At 37.0% G+C, this 22285-nt stretch overlaps 1 protein-coding gene across 8 annotated transcripts in view; it reads right to left on the reverse strand.

The window, feature by feature from the left end:
• Positions 1–22285, reverse strand: part of SUGCT (succinyl-CoA:glutarate-CoA transferase) — a 752487-nt gene that overhangs the window by 117500 nt on the left and 612702 nt on the right. The gene's annotated exons all lie outside the window — the stretch shown is intronic.

Here is a 22285-nt window from a genome sequence, read left to right on the forward strand (position 1 = left end):
AGAATTGTAGACAGTGCGCCAACCTCTTTAGCAAAGTATCAGGCCTATTTAAATAAGGTCTCTCTTTCTTTCTCAAGCATTTTACAGATTGACAGCCTAATGACAGAGTCAAATGGTAATGTATTAATGATGGGGGGAAAGAGTAAAATGTATACCTTAAAGTAACGTGGGAAATAAAAGTTTAAGTGAAAGTAAGAAAGTCTTTTTATAAAGTCCTATGGCAGAAATGGCAGAAGAAAAAAATTTGTAATATAGCACTAGCAAGACAAAAAATGCAAAAAATAAACATCGATACCCTTTCTATAGACAGTGAAACTATTTATGGAAAATGAGAGAGGAATATTCAAACGAAAAGACATGAAATTACATACACAAATGATATTTGTAAACACTACACTGTCCTTACACATATCAAAATCAAAGTAATACCATCAATGGTATTAGCAATAATGCACAAAAGAGAACTGACCTATCTATTCACAGTGAATAATGATATGACCTATTCATTCAATTCAACAAACACCATAGCACTCATATGCTAGGCAAAATGAAGAAGCTGGCAGTAAAAAGATGAATGAACCTGCATTAAAAATGTATGTAATTAGAAGAGAGGGTACAGAATAAGAGAGCTTTTTTATAGCACAGTCATATAAATTGTTATAACACAGTTTAAGCTCCATAACAAAGGAACAAATCCAATGAGGAGCAAGTAAGTAACTCTGCTTATCTTGAAAGAAGTTGATGATTTGTTAGATTAAGATAATATGACTTAGGTCAGGGAGGTTAGTAAATACCAGAGAACAAAGATAATATTGAAATTAGATGTTAAGGTTAAAAACAACAATGATAAACGTAATAACAGCAGATGCTGCTCTACAAAACTCCTTAAGGGTCAGGCATTGTGTTAGGAGCTAAAGCTTTGTTTGTTTAATCCTCTCATTAACCAGACTAGGTAGGAAGTATTATCTTCATCTCTACTGATGAGGTGTTAGAAACTTAGAGGAGCTATTTGTCCAAGATTTCGTGATTATTAAGTGGCTGATCTTGGATTATAATTTAGGTGTGTCTAATTTAGCCAGGTTCCTGGCAGTTGGAGGGAAAAAAAAATGGAAAAGCATTATTTGATTTACCATTAAAATAACTAGTTGATGTGGTCAATTCTGTAAAACAAATTAGTCACTTCAGTGGGAAAAGAAAATCAGTCAAACAGATTACATGTCACCATGTGGTCCTATTAGTTAATAAACTGACCTGCACCATTGCAAGTAGCCAAGGATACTCTGGCTGTGAAAATTGGAAGGATTTGAAGGGAATGGACCCAGAGGGTGATATTGGGCAAGGCACTTAGGTACTCTAAGGCTCAAAACCCTCATCGGTGGCCAGGCGTGGTGGCTCACACCTTTAATCCCAGCACTTTGGGAGCCGAGGCGGGTGGATTGCCTGAGTTCAGGAGTTCAAGACCAGCCTGGCCAATATGGCAAAACCCCACGTCTACTAAAAAAAAAAAAAAAAAAAAAATTAGCCAGGCACAGTAGTGTGTGCATGGTGGTGTGCACCTGTAATCTCAGGTACTCAGGAGGCTGAGACAGGAGAATTGCTTGAACCCAGGAGACCGAGGTTGCAGTGAGTCAAGATTGTGCTACTACACTCCAGCCTGGGTGACAGAGAAAGACTCCATTTCAAAAAAAAAATTTAAAAAATTAAAAAAATAGAAAATTAAAGAAAAAAAAGAATATCAGTAAAAAGGGGATAATAATATCTCTTTCTAAGGGAAGAAGTGAGATGATGAGTATAAAGCCCTGAGCATAGGCCCTGGTGCAGAGTGTGCTCACAAGAAGTGGCAACTGTTTTTCCTGTTACCAATAGAGGGGTTCAAACTCTGGCTCCATCAAGTTCAAGATGTGTGGCTTTGGGTACATTCATTGAACACATATTAAATGTACTAACAGTAATGAATGATAATTAACAATAAGCATTAAATACATATTAATGTGCTAGGCATTGTTAAGTGCTGAGGAAAAACTGGGTCACAGAAAACTCAAGGTCATGCCCTCAAGAAGCTTACTGCCTTTTAAGGGAAACTTTCTAATTAAGCAGAAACCACTGGTCTGTTATTGTTACATAATATTATCTGTTTCGTCCCCTGCTATATGCCCAGTGCCATGAATGTTATCTGGCACTATCTGGTAGATGCTCAATAAACATTTACTGAATTTTTTAAAATTAAATTGAATTAACTGAGTAAGTTGCAGGTAGTTCCTTTTGGTTTCTTTATTTTACAGAAGTAAGGAGGAGTGCTCTTGTTTTAAGCTTTTAATGAATGCCTAGAGTTCTCTAGACACAAAACTGTTTTACTGAATTTCCAAAATACAGTCATGTTTAGGAACTTAGATATCAAGTTCCAGTGTTGCCTTGAAATTTCTGCAGTTTTCTAAAGCAGCTTCCAGCTGATCTTGAATCTGCCATATACACTGTATATTTTAAGACACTCCAGAGGCCATGCTGAGAAGCTCTGCATGGACAATGGTCATTATCAGTAAAGGAAAGCCAAGAAACATGGGCATGCACATTTATACATGTGAATGAAATTAATCTGCTCAACTTGAAGAAAACAATTACAGAATTCTTCATTAGGAATACTCAGAAAACCATTTCTAAAACACACAATATTTTACTAAGCAAAAAACACTGGAGTAATATTCTTTATTTCCCATTTTAGCAATTTAGTCATACCTTTAGCATAATAGGAAAACAACCTTGGAATAATAGTTGAAAGGTTATACAACTGAAGGCAAAACTTACCATGAATATATTAAAAAGCTAATTCAACTACTTCTGAAAACTGTGCCCTCAAAAAATGTAAAAACAACATAAATTCATGAAAACAAATTGACATGAAAATCCCTAACTTTACTTAGATCAGGGGTCTGCAAACCGGTACCATGGTCCATGGTATCAGGGGTCCACAACCCAGTATCGCTCCATGGCCTGTTAGGAAGCGACCCGAACAGCAGGAGGTGAGTGGTGGGCAAGGAGCAATTATTACCAAAGTCCTAGGAAAGTTTTTTTGTAAACTTTTTAAAAAGTTTATTTTAAAATGTATATGGAAAGATAACAGCCTCAGAATGGCTTAGACAATCATAAAAATAATAAAGTAAGAGATAATTACTCTATCTGATATTAAGATATACTATATAACTGCTAAACACTAAGTAGGTACTAGGAGAATATCACATTGGCAGAGAGACAGACACATAAATCAATAGAACAACAGAGAACTCAAAAATAGATCCACACAAATATGTCCAAATAATTTTTGACAAAGGTACAAATGCAATAGAGGAAGTAATACAGCCTTTTCGACAAATAGCACTGAAACATGTGTATTGGAACTGGGGGGAAAAAGAATCTCAACATAAAGCTCACACTGTAAAAAATTAATTCAAGATGAATCATAGACTTAAATGGAAAATGGATAACTATAAAATTTAGGAAAATAAACAGGAAAATATTTATATAAATATTTAAATAATAAAATAGGAAAAACCATGGTACATCCATATTATGAAATACTCCTTAGCAATGAAAAGGAACAAACTATTGATTCACACAACAACCTGCATCAATCCTAAAGGAATTGTGCTGAGTGAAAAACGCGAATCCAAAAGATTACATAGTATATGATTTCATTGAACATAGCATTCTTGAAATGACAACATTCTAGAAATAGAGAACAGATTGGTGGTCTCCAGAAGCTAGAAGAGAGATGGGAGTGGAGGGAAGGGAGGTGCATGTGGCTATAAAAGGGCAGCAGGAGAGATTTTCATGGTGATGGAACTCTTCTCTATCTTGACTATATCAATGTCAATGCCCTCAATGTGATACTGTAGTATAGTTTTGCAAGAAGTTACCATTGGGGAACAGGGCTACGTGGGATCTCTCTGTATTATTTCTTGTAAGTGCATGTCAATCTATAATTATCTCAAAATAAAAAGCTTTTTTAAAATTATGGTCTCCTGGGGGATAATGTAAGAGGGGACTCAATTTTATTTTCTCAGCTAGAAATATATTGATGAATAGAGTTTTAGTAGAAAACATTTTTATCTTGTTCCTAATTTTAAAGGAAATGTACTTAATGCCTCATCACTGAGTATGTTTGTGACAAGGAATAATGGGCATACTTTATCAAGTTATAGAATCTATTCCTAGTTTGATGAGAAATTTTATTATAGATGTTTACTTAGAGCAAATGGCTTTTAATCCATCTACTGGGAGGATCATATAATTTTTCTCCATTAATCTGATCACTTACAACTGCAGTAAGTGATCAAATTTATTGTCTTAAACTTGTACAATTTTAGAATAATTACCTCTTTCAGGTGAATTCAAATTTTTATTGACATGAGGTGACTTGAACAGTAATGCATTTTGTTTTAAAGTCAGTAGCATCTAACATTACTAAAGCTACACTGGCTTCATTTTGGTTTGTATGTTCTTCATACATCATTTTTTAACCTATAATATGCAACCTTTCTAAGTTTTTAGTTTTAGGTGTATCTCTTGAAAATAGAATATAGCAGGATTAGGCTGAGACGGGAGGATCACGAGGTCGGGAGATCGAGACCATCCTGGCTAACACGATGAAACCCTGGCTCTACTAAAAAATACAAAAAAAAAAAACTAGCCGGACGAGGTGGCAGGTGCCTGTAGTCCCAGTTGCTCGGGAGGCTGAGGCAGGAGAATGGCGTAAATCTGGGAGGCGGAGCTTGCAGTGAGCTGAGATCCCGCCACTGCACTCCAGCCTGGGAGACTGAGCAAGACTCCGTCTCAAAAAAAAAAAAAAAAACAGCAGGATTTATTCTATCTTTGCTTTTTAACTGAAAAGTTTACTGCATTTACTTGAATTGACATTTTTGATATGTTTGAATTCATTTTTTTTTTTTTTGAGACGGGAATTCATTTTAGAACCTTACTTAGTGCCTATTTTTGGCCTCCTATAAGAAAAATTCCCATTTTGCCTTGTTTGAGATTGATTGAGATTGTTTCCTCACATTTACTAGTTTGAAGATATATACTTTATCAAAAGGATATTCTTTTTTTTTTTTTTTTTAAGATGGAGTCTTGCTCTGTTGCCCAGGCTGGAGTGCCGTGCTGCCATCTCAGCTCACTGCAACCTCTGCTTCCAGAGTTCAAGCAATTCTCCTGCCTCAGCCTCCTGAGTAGCTGGGATTACAGGTGCGTGCCACCACACCCGGCTAATTTTTGTATTTTTAGTAGAGATAGGGTTTCACCATGTTGGCCAGGATGGTCTTGATCTCCTGACCTCGTGATCTGTGTGATTATAGGCATGAGCAACTGCGCCCGGCCCTTTTTTTTTTTTTTTTTTGGAGATGGAGTTTTGCTCTTGTTGCCCAGGCTGGAGTGCAGTGGCACGATCTTGGCTCACTGCAACCTCCACCTCCCGGGTTATAGTGATTCTCCTGACTCAGCCTCCCAAGTAGCTGGGATTACAGGTGCCCCCCACCACCCCTGGCTAATTTTTGTATCAAGATGAAACTTTTTTTCCTTCAGAACTCTTAACATGGATATTTAACTTAACAAAATAAAAATTTAATCAATACCAGTTATCCCCATACCAATTATATGCCAGGATCCAATTATCTCCCTACCAATTTATATGCCAGATGTTTTCAAATTGTCTTGGTTCCCCATATTTTTTGTCTCTGTACATTTTTCATAATGTCCTTAGGCAAAAAGGAATACTGTTTTGTGTATTAAGTAGTATTGTTTTGTTTATTAAGTAATTAAAAACAGTATGTATTCATATCCTAATAACTGAGTAGTCATTTGAAAAAATAATAGACATAAATTATAATAAAAGAAAAAAATCTTTATTTGATTCTTAACCACTATTACTTTCTAATAGTATATGTACACCTGTTAGGCACAGCAAAACTTCAATCTTGGAATTGAATCAGATATCTCCATCCATATTTCTTGTTTTATATTGATTTTCTCTTGGTACTTGCATTTTTTTCATAGCTACATCCATCCAAAAACCGAGTTTGATCAAATATGTTTAGCAAAGGAATGTAGAGTGATTCAATATCGAAGCTGTGAACTTGAACACACTCCGTGCTGTGTCCAACATACATTGCCCTGTTTCTCTAGAAATTATAAACATCCTGCAGTGCCCCTGCGCATTCACTAGGATGTCATGAGTGCCTCAGTACATAGTTTGAGAACCACAGTCACCTGCAATTGGGTTCAGCATTTTGATTTTCTGTTTTTTAAATCTGGAAATCATTATTATCAATACTGTTTTTCAAAATCAATGATTTTAGCTTACTGTATGTTTATCCTAATATTTGATCCTCATTTTTTTTTAATTTTTTATTTTAGACTTTCCTTTAGCGGCCATATTCTCTCTTCCTGTAGAATGTTCTTTAGAGTCTCCTTACTCATCTGTTCAGAGTAAGTTCCATAGTAAGTTGGTTTTATTTTCCCAGAAGTTACTTTGCTTTCAATCTAAAAGAGTTGTATTGGTTGTACATTTCTAAGCTGACAGTTATCTTCTGTTGGCATACTGATGATATTATTCCATTGTCTTCCGAGTTTCACTATTGTTTTCAAGAAGTCGGCCATGATTCTAATTGTCATTGCTTTGTAGGTAATCTGTATTTTTTTCTCTGGGTGATTTAAAGATCTTCTCTATGTCTTCTGTTTTCTACAGTTTAACCACCATCAGTCTAAACCTGAATACCTTTTTATTTAATCTATTTAATTTTTACTTAATCCATGTAGTCTTTAGGACTTTCTAAGTCTGAAAAATTATGTCTTCGAAAGTTTTGGAAAATTCTTAAGCATGGTAAAGTATTGCCTCTGCCTACTCTCTCTAGCTTCCCCTGGAACTGCATTATAAATGTATATATATAAGATATATTATATAAACATTAGAATATATATTATAATAAATTACATATATAAAATTAATGAAAATTTTAGCTATATATTAGATGTGATCACTCTATATTAGTCTCTGCCTCTCTTGTTTTTCCTCTGTGTGTGTGTGTCTCTCTGGGTTGAGTTGTAATTAATTTATTCAGATCTACGTATCCCATCATGAATTCAATCTTCTATCAAATCTACCATTGCTGTGCAGTTGTTCTTAATCCAGAGATGATTTGCATTTTATTTTTCTAAGTGCTTAAGGGCACCTCTGAAATAGAACCAAATTAAACTTAGCTTTCTGTTTGGTGGTTTTGGCCCACCAAGTAGAATTAATTACTCTCCTATATACAGAAAAATAGATTTGTAGCTAGCTCACCTCCTCGCCCCAGAAAAATGAGAGATTTTCTTTTTATGTATTTCCTTCAAGAGCCATAGTCAAACAGGTTAGAATATCTACTATTTCCTTCTTCAGTCTTCAGTGGCAGGTCTTAAAATTTTTTTGCTTTCTTTTTTGTTTTGTTTTTTACCTAGTTCATCCACTGACATTGCTGACTTTTAGATGTCCAATCTTTATTTTGAAGTTTCTATTCTATCTCCCATCTAGTGTGGACTTCAGGATTCTTGTTATATCCTCATTTCTTATGGCCCATAAAGTTCAGGTCTAAGTCAAAGAGTATTAGCAAATGAGGGTTCTAGTGCCTGCTTCTCTGCATGCATGTTTTCTAATCATTTTTCTACTGCCAGGATTTCTCTGGTCATATAGTCCCCCATATTGTCAGAAACAGAGGTCCTCCAGATGTCACTGCATCCTCTTTAAGCTACATTTGAAGTCTTAATTTGGTGTTCCAACCTTTCCCAAGGCTAAGTAGCCCAGAAAATAAGAAAAATAACAACTATTAAATAAAAGAGGAAATACAATAGAATCCAGTGAAATACAAAGGTGATTTATGAACTGTAAAGTCAAGATATTCGAAGTCCAGACTTACATCTTTAATTCTATCCTTCTTGGCAGTGGGGTCTTTAATTAAGTTATCCCAGAACCAAACTACAAGTTAAGAAAGCATTCTTTCCCCTCCAGCACAGGAGTCTGCAAAGCCCTGTGAAGGGAACCATTCCAAGTGGTGGTCAGCAGGGTAATTTTGTGTGCGCTGTCTTCACTTAGCAAGAACCAAATAACTCCTTCATTCTTAGGAATTTTCTAGTTGCCCAGTGGAAAACCTGTGAGTTTTGATTAGTCCTAAGAACAGGTCAGGAGGTTGTATACATATTATATTTCTGACTGGATTCAGTTCTCTCTTCCCCAGAGACTGAAGATTCTAGGCAAGAATTTGGGAGTCCAGTCTAAGAGGCAGAAGCTATCTATTTTACTAATGAAATGATGCTTCATCCTCTTCAGAAGTCATTAAGGCAAACATTTTTCTTATTATTTTACATTGGTTGATCAAAAACTCATCACTTAAATGTCTGCCAACCATTCTATTTTTTTTGCAGGGACCAAAGTAACAAAAGAGAGTAAGGAGGAAAAAAAGTCAGTTGGACAAAAATATGGCATAACAAAACAAAACAAAAAATGCACATGGATTCTCTGAATGGGCAGAGTTTTCTGTGTGACTTGTCAGGGTTGGACAGTCCAACCAGCACGAATGTAAAGCAAGGACAGAGTGAGTGTGAGAGGACCATACTTGACGCTTGCCTAATACCGAGGTGGCAATTTGCATGCACCAAGACACAGTGAAATAGATTTTTCATTATTAGCTCTATTTTATATATGAAGACATACATTTGAGGAGGTAAAATGTAATAATGTAAGTTAAAGTAAAATGTGTCCATCTGACAGCAGAGCCTATGATCTTTCTACCACACTTGTGTCTGTCTCAAAAGTGTCCAGTACAACTTTCCACTATAATAAGATTCTAGTATTGCTGATCTGGGTGCAACACGGACATAAGAAGAAAGAGTCACTGGAGACACAGAATATTCCAAATGATTGCCATTAGCAATTTGTCATTTCTTCTGCTGGTCCAAGTGCTGCCTGAGAAAATCAGGTATAGTAAGATGTAAGTAATCTTTTATGGAGACCTTCCTCTCTGTCTCCTTGAGGGTAGTGTATTGTAAACTCTACTGAAATTAAATCTCCTTTGGGATCGAATTGAAACAAGGCATCTCCTTATTTGATGTAGCAAAGCTTTCCCTTAGTAAGTTCACAGGAATATGAAGGATGTAACAAAACACTAACATCTGCTTCCTTAACAAATTTTCTTAATAAACTCATACATGCCAAATATGTTTACGAATCATTATCACTCTTGATACAGTATGATAGAAGTTTAACCAGGAAAGGTTTTCAGCATCAGGAAGCCACAAAGGAAACAATGTCGTGGCACATACAATATCTGAACAGCCACAAGGCCGAGCAGCGGTTGATAAATGTGCAGATTACTCAGTCCTCTGCCATGAGGAAGCAATATCATTTGTTTGCTTTATGTCAGCCATTCTAGAGAACCATAACACCACAGGGGGCAATCAAGTGACAGTCCTGTGGCTACAGAAAGACACGGACACTGCACATGGCATCCTCCTGGTGCCTGATTCATTATGCCAAAAATTTGCTCAGGCTCAAAAAGGCCAGAACCATTATGATAATTAACACGTTTCTAAGACTTAAAAACACTAAGGTGATGGTCCTAAAATTCAATAAACTCAGTGTTTTCATTTTACATTTTGGTTTGCTTTTCCTGGGAATTTGTGTGGATGGGGAAATACTTTGCTTGTTGCAGGCAGATAGATGCATGTTTGCTCTAGGCCAGGCGATAAGGAGAACTATTTTAGGAAGGAGCCTATGTGACCAGGCCTGGGGGAGATAATATTGATAAGTCAGAGCTCAGTCACTGATAACTTTGTGGGCAAGTGACCCTTTGGATGTGCCAAGAGATGTTATCAGGGAGAAAGGGTTGAGTCATGTATATGTAATTCTGGCTTACACTAGTTGGAGTGTGGGGCAGAGGGGTAGAGATGGAAATACATAGAAACTAAAACGAAGGGACATGAGTCCAGTCAGGAGTCAAGCCTGAACGTCTCTCAGACACATTTGTGTTCCCAGCTGACTTGGCTCACAATTTCTTTTTTGTTTGTTTTTATGAGATGAAGTCTCGCTCTGTTGCCCAGGCTGGAGTGCAGCAGCGCAATTTCAGCTCACCTCTGCCTCCTGGGCTCAAGTGATTCTCCTGCCTCAGCCTCCCAAATAGCTGGGATTACAGACACGCGCCACTATCCCTGGATAATTTTGTATTTTTAGTAGAGTGGGGGTTGCACCATGCTGGCCAGGCTGGTCTCAAACTCCTGACCTCAAGTGATCCACCCACCTTGGCCTCCCAAAGTGCTGGGGTTACAGGCGTGCTGGCTCACAATTTCAATCAAGTGTCATCAACCTGCCTTACAGACACACTGTTTCAGCATGGATATCACACTATCACATCTCAACACCCAACCAGAAAAGTGGTTCCTGCCTCTGCCCTGCTTGAGTATCAGGGAGAGTGCTGCCTTCAGAGTTCCAGCTGTGTGGTGTGTCTTCTTATTCAGATCTAGGCTTTATCTTTTGGGCCTGACACTTGACACTGCCACTCTGGTTTGGACATTTTGCTTTTGCTCACAATAAAGACTTTCCTTGAGGTTGAACCTATGTCCAATGCCCACCTCACTTTGCCTAGTCCTTGAATCCAACCTTACACTGCCCATAACAGGTTGAATAATGGTCATCCAAAGATCTCAAGTCCCACTCCTAGATTATGTTACCTCATTTAGAAAAAGAGTCTTTTCAGATGGGATTAAATGAAGGATTTTAAAATGGTGCAATTACCCTGGATTATGGGAGTGAGCCCCAAATGCCATCACCAAGTGTTCTCATAAGAGAGGCAAGGGGAGATGTCGCAGCTACACAGAAGGGGAAGCAGCAACATGACCAGCCAGATAGGGAATGGAGTGATGCTGCCACAAGCCAAGGAACGCCTATAGCCTCAGAAGCTGGAAGAGAAAGTAAAGATTCTCCCCTAAAGCCTTCAGAGAGTGCAATGCTGCCAACACCTTCATTTTGAATTTTTGGCCTCCAGAACTGTGAGAGAATAAATATCTGTCCCTTTAAGCCGTCTGGTTTGTAGTAACTTGTTACAGCAGCCCTAAAACAAACTGTATCCTAGCTCCCGAGATATACCCACATAGATTATCAGGAGCTAGAATTCTGTTTAATTCATGTACCCCTATCTAAACAAATAACCCCTCCATTTAAAAAACAAACAAAGACCCGAATCAGTCCAAAAGAGACTGACTTGCTACATAATGCAGAAAGGAATATTTCGAGCAGCACATAATCACGATGAAGTCAACTAGATGGTATTCTATTGCAACTATTTTCATAAAGAAATATTATTGTTTTTATCCTATGTTTCACCCTTTTGGTACTAACTTTGTCACTCTCAATAACTTGGAAAAACCTAAAACCAAATACTGTTTTCACACCAAATTTACATTTCTTCCACTTTAGCGATGTGTTTATGCAAATGACCTGAACTCAGGCACAGGTTGGTGATTCCTAGGGTGGGGCGAGTAGGGGTGGGGGTGGTGTGCACCATGTAAATGCAGATTCATGCTATCCTCACTCTTTTGATTCATTTCTAAGACATAATTATTTTCTGAGGATTCCTGAAATTGACTTTCTCAAGTTTTTCTTTCAAGTATAAAGGATAATTGATAATGTTATTTTTTCCTATAAATAAGAATATTCCAAAACCAAAATAAGGAGATTAGGAACAGGTATTTCAAAGAATCCTGATCTTATCTAAAATAATTGTGGACTAGTAGAGGGAACACCTACCAATTTTGGTTCTGGCACTAATCAGATGAGAGGGGTTGAGTAAAATTCTTGTAACTTCTCTGGACTTCTGTCTCTGCATTTTTAAAAACTGCACTATTATGATTGACCATGTAGCCTTGTTAAGATAATTAGATGAATTGAAATACTTTCACCTAAACACCCTTGAGAAACTGTCAAGGTCAATAGGGCCACCCAAAACTCATTGTCACCCTTCCTCACACCTGCTCCTACCAAATTCCCTACTGACCACTAGCACTCCCATTCACTCAGTTTCCCATGTCTCACACCTGGGAAATCTCCTTGACTTTGTCCTTTCTAACAACTTGCCACTTTTGTCCTTCAGTCAAGTTAAATTCCTTACCAAGTCTATTACTTGTCCATTCATTGAAGCATTATTCACAATACCAAGATATGAAATAAATATTAGGTGTCCATTGGTGGATGCATGGCTTTTAAAAAAATTGATAGGTGTGTATACAATCGAATAATATTCAGTCTTAAAAGAGAAGGTGATTCTGTCATTTGCAACAACATGGATGAATCTGGAGGACATTATGCTAAGTAAAATAAGCCAGGCATAGAAAGACAAGTATCACATGATTACACTCATGTGTGAGATCTAAAAAAGTCGAACTCACAGAAATATAGAGTGGAATGGTGGTTGCCAGGAGCAGAGGGAGAGGGTGGTGGAGAGATATTGGTGAAAGGACACAAAATTTCAGTTAGGAGGAATAAATTCAAGAGATCTATTGTACAACATGGTGATTATAGTTAATAACAATGTATTGCATTTTGAAACACACTGGAGAGTAGATTTTAAGTGTTCTCACCCCCCAAAAAATAAGTATGTGAGGTAATGTAGATATTAATTAGCTCAACTGAGTCATTACACAATTTATGCATATTTTAAAATATCAGAGCATATGTGAGAAACATATATAATTATTATTTGTCATTAAAAAATAAAAATAGACTGGGCGTGGTGGCTCACACCTATAATCCCAGCACTTTGGGAAGCTGAGGCAGGTGGATCACTTGAGGTCAGGAGTTTGAGACCAGTCTGGTCAACATGATGAAACCCTGTCTCTACTAAAAGTACAAAAATTAGCTGGGCCTGTGGTGCACACCTGTAATCTCAGCTACTCAGGAGGCTGAGGCAGGAGGATCACTTGAACCTGAGAGGTGGAGCTTGCAATGAGCCAAGATCATGCGACTGCACTCCAGCCTGGGCAACAGAGCAAGACTCTGTCTCAAAAACAAAAATAAAACAAAACAAGAAAACAATACCATCTGAATGAACTCTCCAGCGTTCAAATCCAACTATGTCATTCCCCTGCTTCATGTTCTTCCCTGGACCCTCTGTATTAGCAGGACCCAGCCAAGCAGCCCAAGGGCACCATTTATATTTTCCTTGGCTTGCACAATGTTTCATAATCATTTTCCATCTTAATTGCCAAGATTGAAAATTTGGCGATTTCACATACAAACCCGGATTTATGAATTTCCATGAAAAATAAAAGGGTCTGGATGCAACCAGACCCTTAGATATAACCTACATGAGCTGAGAGGCAGCTCTTCTCTTTAGCAGTGGCATGTGTTTTCCTGCTTTCCACAGTACCCACCACTCTCACTGCTGGTTACCCCGTATGATTCACTCACTGATTTCATTTGCCTAGCATCTGATGGTATCTGAACTGTAACTTTTGGTCTACGAGATAAAGTCCAAAATTTAGCATGGACCAAAGGCCCTCAGATTCCTACCCTGGACTACTTTTCTCATCTCATCCAAATGCAACATCAAACACCTGTAGATTCCTGAACAACATACTCTTTCAAAAAATCTCATTGAGTTTTAATATGCTTCCACTTGCCACCACCTCTACCACACCTCCAATGTTATCTTCTTTGCAAACATGTGTCTTGCAAGACTCTACTTAAATGGCACTACTTTAGCAAAGCTTTATTTGGTCAGCTCAGAACAACTTCTGTGCTTCCTCTTCTAATGCTACACACATTACAGAATTTATGATGTTGGTTTCCAATAATCTGTGGACACATAGTCCCTGAGAAAAGGGGCCATGCTCACTGACCTTTATATCCCTAGCCTCTAGCACAGTACCTGATATATACAGGTGTTAATAACTGATGGCTAAAACAAACAAAAATGGAGTACTTATCCACTACTTAGCACGCAGCAAGTACTAATAAATTTGGTTTGACTTGGAGTAAATAATATTAGGTATCACAGACTAGAATTAAATATTAATGAATTTCATTTTGGATCCAATCAAAAGAGAAAGTAATAGCATCATAGTGTAGCGTCTGACTGTAGGCTCTAGAGTCAGACTGTACTGATTACAATTCTAGCCCAGCTACTTGTCAAAATGCTTTAATTATCTGTAAATAGGAATTTTAACCTGCTTCCAAGGATATTGAGATGATTATATGACTTACAAAATACTGAGGAGCATTTGGCACACAGCATTAAACAAATTTAGCTGATATTATTGTTATTGCAATTATCATTATGGTTATTGTTTTGTTATATAAAGCCTTCTTCATCAAGAAGTCTCCCTTATGTAGCCACTCCACAGACTGGACCTATAGAACAGCACTGTAGTGAGAAAGCTATATTCAGAGGTCTTCTATATCACTTACATATGGTAAAATATTTATATATATTCAGACAAGTCATAAAGCCTTCATTTCTCATAGATAGGTATTTGAAGAAACTCCTCCTTTTGTTCAGTTCCAATTTAGTCCTATATAAATATATGTAATTGAAGAAAAGCTATTCTAAAACCACAATAAAATACCATCTATCTATAACATATAAATATGTATATTCTTTTTTTTTTTTTTTTTCATTTCTTTTCTTGAGACAGAGTCTCTCTCTGTTGCCCAGGCTGGAGTGAAAGGTGCGATCTCGGCTCACTGCAACCTCTGCTTTCCCAGTTCAAGTGATTCTCCTGCCTCAGCCTCCCAAGTAGCTGGAATTATAGGCACCGACCATCACGCCCGGCTAATTTTTGTATTTTTAGTAGAGACGGTGTTTCACCATGTTGGCCAGGCTAGTCTCGAACTCCTGACCTCAGTTGATCCACCCGCCTCAGCCTCCCAAAGTGATAGAATTACAGGCATGAGCCACTGTATCTGGCCTAAATACGTATATCTTTAATAAAGACATAACTTTCAATGGTGAAAGAAGACATATAATTTTTACCTTGAAGGTAAAGGTGTAAATTTATATAATGGGTTTAGTCAATATATATACAAAAAAATTTATAAATACTCTTTGACTAAACAATCCTAATATTCTTCATCTTTTTTAAGGAGATAATTTTAACAAAGAAAAAAACCTTATGTGTAAAAATGCTCATCTCAGAATACTTGTAGTATTATCTAATTGGTAAGAACCTGTCTAAAACTAGAATAATAAATAATAACACAGATATATGCTAGAACATTGAGGAAATAGTAAAATTATGTTCACAAAATTGTTTAACAACATGAGAAAGTTACTAAGTAAAAATGCATAATGTAATTTTGTGTTAATAAACTAATCCCCAATGTTAAGAGGGAAAAACTGAAAGGAAATTAACACTTCTTTCTTAATAGGCACTAGAACTACAGCATTTTCCTAGGTTTGCAAAATTCTCTTTCTGCACATAGTAACTAAACGTTTCAACTTTATGACGTATGCATTCAGAATTAGACAAAGGTTACATTAAATCGACAGGTACATTGTTTATCAATGATCAAAGTTTGAAAAACTCGGTTCTAATCTGAACTGGATGGCTATATAGTGAGATATAGTTATTTCTTGCTGAGCCTCAGCACAGATATCAGACATGAAGTACACAACTAAGTTTTAGGTGGAATAGTCTTCATTTGTCAATAAAGGTGTATCATAAAAAAACTATAAGGGCCTTGGAACTTGACTAAATAAAAATTGCTTACAAGAGAGGAGAATGGTCCAATGGGCTAGATTCCACAGGTGAAAATGAAGAAAGATGCTTGGCAAACAGTTTCCAAAATGCTACAGCTTTATATCAACCGAGACTAGGGAATCAACAACTGTGACTTAGAAATGCAAAAGTTAATTTGTATACCTTGGATAAGCTGAAAAATAACTTCCAGGGGACTATAATAATAGATTTCCTGCCAAACAAATCATGACACCTTTGTATATAGCATTGAAAAGTGTACTGTGAAAGGCAAAAAAAAGGAAATCTCACAGGTCAAGAAATCCTTGTATAGAGAAAAAGTAACTGCCTTAGCTAACAGTGAGCAAAGGAGTCACTAATAATAACACGATACCGTGACTACTAATATATTATTCATTATTTGACAGCCCATAGGGCCTCACCTGTTTCTCCAAACACAATATACGTAGTCATTTTAGCCTTTTCAGTCACACACTACTCTGTCTCGAGAGCTTTGCTTAAGTACCTCATTCATCTTTCTCCTGCCATGCAAGTGTTATGCCTTGTTTATATATCATTCTTTGCGGTCTTAGTGCATAGTCCTTTGGCTGTGGGTCCTAACCCCTTCCCTGATGATCCCACTGTTCCTCCCATGAAAATTCTTATTCCAAGCAGCACCTCTGCAGTCAGGTACAGCGTGTGTCCTTACGGTGGCGGTAAGCCAACCCATTGTCGATGCCCTCCCAAAACAGACCTGGCAATTCGGTTGTGGCGCCTCAGCTTTTCTTTCACCCCACTCCGAATGTAGTATCTCTTCATGTGTGATTATACTGAAATATAAGATATTGGCCTTTATGAACACCTAAGAAACTGGTAAGTGTCTAAAGTATGCAGGTTAGTGCATATTAGGTAATAGAGTTGACCCTTGGACAACACAGGTTTGAGCTGCACGGGTCCACTTATGCATGGGTTTTCTCCCGCCTCTGCCACTCCGAGACAGCAAGACCAACCCCTTCTTTCTCCTCTCCCTCAGCCTATTCAATGTGAAGATGCTGAAAATGAAGACCTTTATGATAATCCACTTCCACTTAAGGAATAGTAAATATATTTTATCTTCCTTGGGATTTTCTTAATAACATTTTTTCCTCTAGCTTACTTTATATTAATAATAAGAATACAGTATATAATACATATAATACATAAAATATATGTTAGTGATTGTTTCTTATTGGTAAGGCTTCCAGTCAACAGTAGGCTAGTAATATTTGGGGAGTTCAAGTAATACAATGTGGGTGTCCTGACACCATTCCCGCATAGGAACCTAATCCCCACATTGTTCAAGAGTTAACTGTAATTGCTAATATTAAGTGAGTATTTATTATGTGCCAAGATTTTATATGGATCATTTCCTGACTTGGGGCTGCCTGGTGCCAGGGCCAAAACTCTTGATGCTCATTTTATATTATCTTCTAATGACTGCCTTCCTGATTGCAAGATTCTCTAATACTTCCCTAGGAGCTCCTTCCTGTCACTCTCTACAAAGTTCTTTACTCTCTTACTCTTTCTGGTGTGTCTGTCTAAAAAATAGATATCCTTAAAAATCAAGGCTATAAAAGGGTTTGAGGCAAGATAAATAGGCAAAATCCGATTTCTCCATGAAAAGAGTCTAGGATTTTCATCAAGAACACAGTGATTCTGGGAACTACAGATTTGTATTAACTCTGCTGAGAAATGGGATTTTAAGGTAGGTACAAACAATTAATTACAGGGTTTCAAGAGATTACCATTAGGAGGAAGCATATGAGCTTCCTCACAGGAGACAAACGTACTGGTGAGTTTGATTAGTGAAAAGAGAGTAAAAAGAAAAAAAAAAAAGGAAAATAGAGGTCACTACTGCTCAATGTCTATTATGACTCTCAATGTGTTATGTTGGCCACCTATGTAATAGGTAGAATTTCATCTAGAAGGAGAAACTTAAAAGGAAATATGAACACACAGAAACTCAAAAGATTAAAAGTGGGCAAAGGTTCATGGAAAATGCATTGTGTCATTTGGATATTAGGATTCAAAGAAGATAGTTTCAGATAATGCATACCATAAAAGTATACTCTAAAGAAAGAAGGTCAAGCATTTTTCATTTATTCATTCAAAATGAAGAGTCCTCTATATTACTGCTCGGCACACTAGCAATGTATAAAAATCCTCTAGAGAATTGGCTTAGGAGTTCTGCATTCCTCAGACTACAGGTGATGCTGATGCTTCCAGAACTCATTTTAAGTAGCAAAATTCTACATTCTATAACCACTTGAGAACACTACCATATGTGTAAGTCCTGGGAAGAGAAAGCAAGGCCAGGCCTCAATGAGGAGTGGGGAACAGGATCTGAAAGGAGCTCCACGACAGCTCCTGTCTCAGCAAGCACTCCTCTTGTCCAGCATTTCTAACTCTCAACTGTTTTGAGTACTCCTAGAGTTTTTACATGGCCATAAAAATGGACTACTGGCAAATGCATCAAAGGCCCCTTCTACAGTGGCAGAATAGATGTTTAAAAGGAATTTCCTTTTTGTTTCCTCAAACCTTAAATAGCAATGTTTGTCAAAGTTTTATCTGTTTCTAATTTGACTTTTTAAAAAATAAAGGATATAGAGTTGGTTCCCATAGAAATTTAGTTTTCATACATGACATAAATATACATATGTACCTTATATGTGTGTATATATATATTTAAAATATATATTATATATAAACACTTACATATAATACATATCCAAATTGCACTGTACTAAATTCAGAAGAGAGAATAGTAAACCACTAACTGTGCTTAGATCTCAGGTTCTAGGACATTACATTTCACCCCAGACCCCCAGACCTTCTTGATAAGAGATGGAAATGCCACATAGACACAAATAGGGTCAGATGTGGCAATGGTCATTTGCAATGTCCTCCTACTTGATAGCTCCCCCATGTGAAGAAATTTCCCTTGTATGTCTTATTTTCTCCGATTAAGGGAACAGTATAGGCAATCATGTGTTCATTTTTTTTTTTTTGCCTTAATTTAGAGTTAAGTCCAGTTCTCAAATGATCTCATACCAGACCTTGGTCCTTAGCATAAATATCTTTTCATTTTCTTCACATGGTGTCTAGTCTCATTTTTTCTGATCTTAATTGTATTGTTCTGTTTCACATGTGTTTCTTATAAACTGCCTTGAATCCTTTTGAGAAATAGACAGGAAATACATAAATATTGATCCATTTGTTGATTCAACCAGCAGTTTCCAAGGGCCTGTTAGGTGGTAGGAAGTGGTGATAGAGGTGAACAAGATCCCATATTATGAAGATGCAGACAGTAAGCAGACAATTGTGGTGTACAGTGGTTAAGGGCTGAATATCTTCAATATGTGTCTGAATTAATGGGATGTAGTATGAAAAATAAGTAACTCTAGTGTTTTCTGGAAAGTCATACTTTTGTTTTTTTCACCAAAAAGTTAGTCTTAAAAACAAATTAGAAATTTCCTGTGGTTTCGTGATTTAATTCAAAGTCAGAATCACAAGTAGAAGTCCATTAGAAGAAATTAGTAGCAGAAGCTGTTCCAGTTAAGTCAAAGTCAACCTCATTCTTCTTTAGAGAACTGGGACTTCAAAGAGACAGAATATTCCAGAGGCTAAGCAGTCATCTGCTCCATTATTTGTGGAGGAATTCGTGCATTTTGTATATTTCTGCAAATAGATGCAAAAAGGAAAAAAAAAGCCACAGCCGCTACACCCGCTGGAAAGGGGAAAGATATGGAGAAAGAGAGGAACACTGCTAAACACCACTAGAGTGGGTACAGAAGCAGCCACTCCCACAGCCATCCTCTCCTTTCAAACTTGTGTCAACTGCTGAGGAAACTCAGATCGGAGAAGTCAAGTCACTTTCAAAGGTCACAAAGAAATGGTGGGACCAAGATTCTAGTTCACATTTATCTCCCGCTAAAATTAGAGATTGTGTATACAGAGCCAGCTGAGTGCCTAAGGTCCAGCCTCATATAAAGGCATCTGGTGTGCTTATGAAGCAGTATGACCTCCAGTTTTACAAAGCACAAAGCTTTGGAAGCACTTTGTCATTTTAGTTAAGTAGAAGTTTCAATAGTCCTGTAAAAAAAGTTCATGAAAACTCTGCCAGTTTGCTTTCTGTATTTGGACTCCAAGCTAGCTGATCTCGGAAGCAAATCACTTACACAGCACTATTGGTAGATTCATTTCAGATGGCAAACATAACTTGAGAGTACAGATGTTGTTTATGATTTATAGGGTTTATAAATAATGTTATCAGATTGAAGTATATCGCTTCAATGTGTCACACAGACATTTTATTGACCAAGAAAAAAAAAATACTTCACCTCAAAGGGGCAGTTTGAAAGGATATGATAAGACAACAGAAGTAGCAATATGGTAATTCAGCTTAGAGAAGAAACAGATAAGTATTGAACATTATATTAAAATGTATTTCCCAAAATATGTATAACTATTATATATCAGTAAAAAATAGTAAAATAAAATAAAGCTATAGTGGACAAACCATGAAGTTGTAGAAGGCTCACTCCATTTTTTGTCTGAGCTAATGTGATTTGAAAACAGCCAGTGGAAAAGCAAAAAAGTCCATTTTCATGCAACTGGCTTAACTGCTTTTTGGAGTTGACTATATTTGGTCTAAAACTGACTGTTTTCTCATTGAATGAGCCAACATTCCCAAGGAGCGGTTAAATGAACTATATCGCCACAGCATGAGAATGGCTGAGCACTGCACCAAGGTCTATTTTCACTTGATTATATGTGTATTTATTATGTAAAAATAGAGCAAAATATGACTCTGCCAAGAGACTCCCCTACGTTATAGTATAAGCGTGAGCAAGGATTTCTTTAAATTGCAGAGCTGCATGCTTGCTTTGTTTTCACAGCTGTCAGCCTTTTTTCATGCTGAAAATTTTTCCCCAATTGGTTGTTATTCATCATACTTATTATTTAGGAGAATTGACTGGTAGCAAAATGTGCTTGTTGGCAACTCCAAAAGAGGAAGTCCTCTACCCTGTCAATTTGTGGTGGATGAAATCATTCAAAACTGTTAAAAAAAAAAAAAAAAAAACTTACTGGGAGAATGGTCCAAACACAGGCCAGCTTTCCTCATATTTAAATGGATAGGTTTTCTTCCTTTGGTTGAAGGTTTCTATAAGACCTTCTTTCATCTGGGACCAGAAGATATGGATGCAATACTAAAATCTCCCATGAAAGGACATTCTTGAAATGTGTCCAACTCTAAAAGTCTCATTGGGAATCATATTTTCAACTTCAAGCTATGAAAAATGAAGTTGCAAAGCTACTATCCCTTCACAGATTGTACACATATGCATAAACAGAGATAGAAGAAACTTCATCTCCACTGTAGCAACTGCAAACTAGAAGACATATTCCTCGGAGGCAAAGAATGTTCATCCTAAAACAGGAACAGAATGAAGCCACTTAAGAAAATGGTCAATTATGGAATGTTCTGTGCATAAGTATGTCCATTAATTAAGAAATGAACTGAAATTTCTAATGGATTTCATAATGGCCACCAACCAGCTGCCAGTTGGCTGTAGCTTGGTGACAGATGGTAGTGACTGATCTGGACGAGATTTGACCTAGAGATAGTCCATCATTTATTAAATTGTAGTCTCAAATAAAATTCCATGCATTGCAGCATTTCACCATTATGTCTCACAGTGAGATCCTCTGAGAGCATTGCTTATCTGCCGCCACTGTTGCAGACAGCAAACTATTCAAAGGGCTTAAATATAACACTCAGTAAAGAAAGTTCATAATAACTCTCAGGAGATGAAAAAAAACAATGCAACTCAAATGACTGTCGCTTGAATGAGGCATAGTATAAAATGGGAGCTCTGTTTCATGCTAATCTGGTTACCTCCCAGCATTGAGATTTACATCCTCCCCTCCTTCAAAAAAAAAGAAAAAAAAATCAAGGAGGTTCTCATTTACACAGCAACAGGCAGATAGTGGACTCTTCAGGTTCTGCTTTAATCCATCAACACATTCTCAAAGTGAAAAGAGCTGCTACAGACTGGCTCCAGAACCTGCTTACTTAAGGCTCTTGCATGAACAGGTCACTGGAGTGGGCACATCAAAAGTTCCAATTGCCGTGACCAGACTCTTGTTTCCTCAATGTTTGAGTATTTCAAAAAATTAACCTTATGTGCTTTTGGAAGATAAGTTTCTTAAAGACCAGGAAAAATAACCTGAATCTTACAAATCCAGGTAGAACCTAGAAATACACAGAGAAAACACAGCTCAGTGTTTTAAAATCTTCTACGTAACATGCTGTAAAGCTTTCTTCATGTTGTCAAAACACCATGCATCTTTTAGTCTCATTCAAAGATGATAAGTAAGCAATGCATTTTATTACAAAATACATACACTCAAGGAGCAAAACATGACACAGAGTGGCATCTGGCCATCTAAAGGTTATCATTTTACTTATTTCAAAGAGACAGAACACTGTTATTAGTAA

This window comes from Macaca fascicularis, chromosome 3 (assembly GCF_037993035.2).
Source record: "Macaca fascicularis isolate 582-1 chromosome 3, T2T-MFA8v1.1".
NCBI classification, from domain to species: domain Eukaryota; kingdom Metazoa; phylum Chordata; class Mammalia; order Primates; family Cercopithecidae; genus Macaca; species Macaca fascicularis.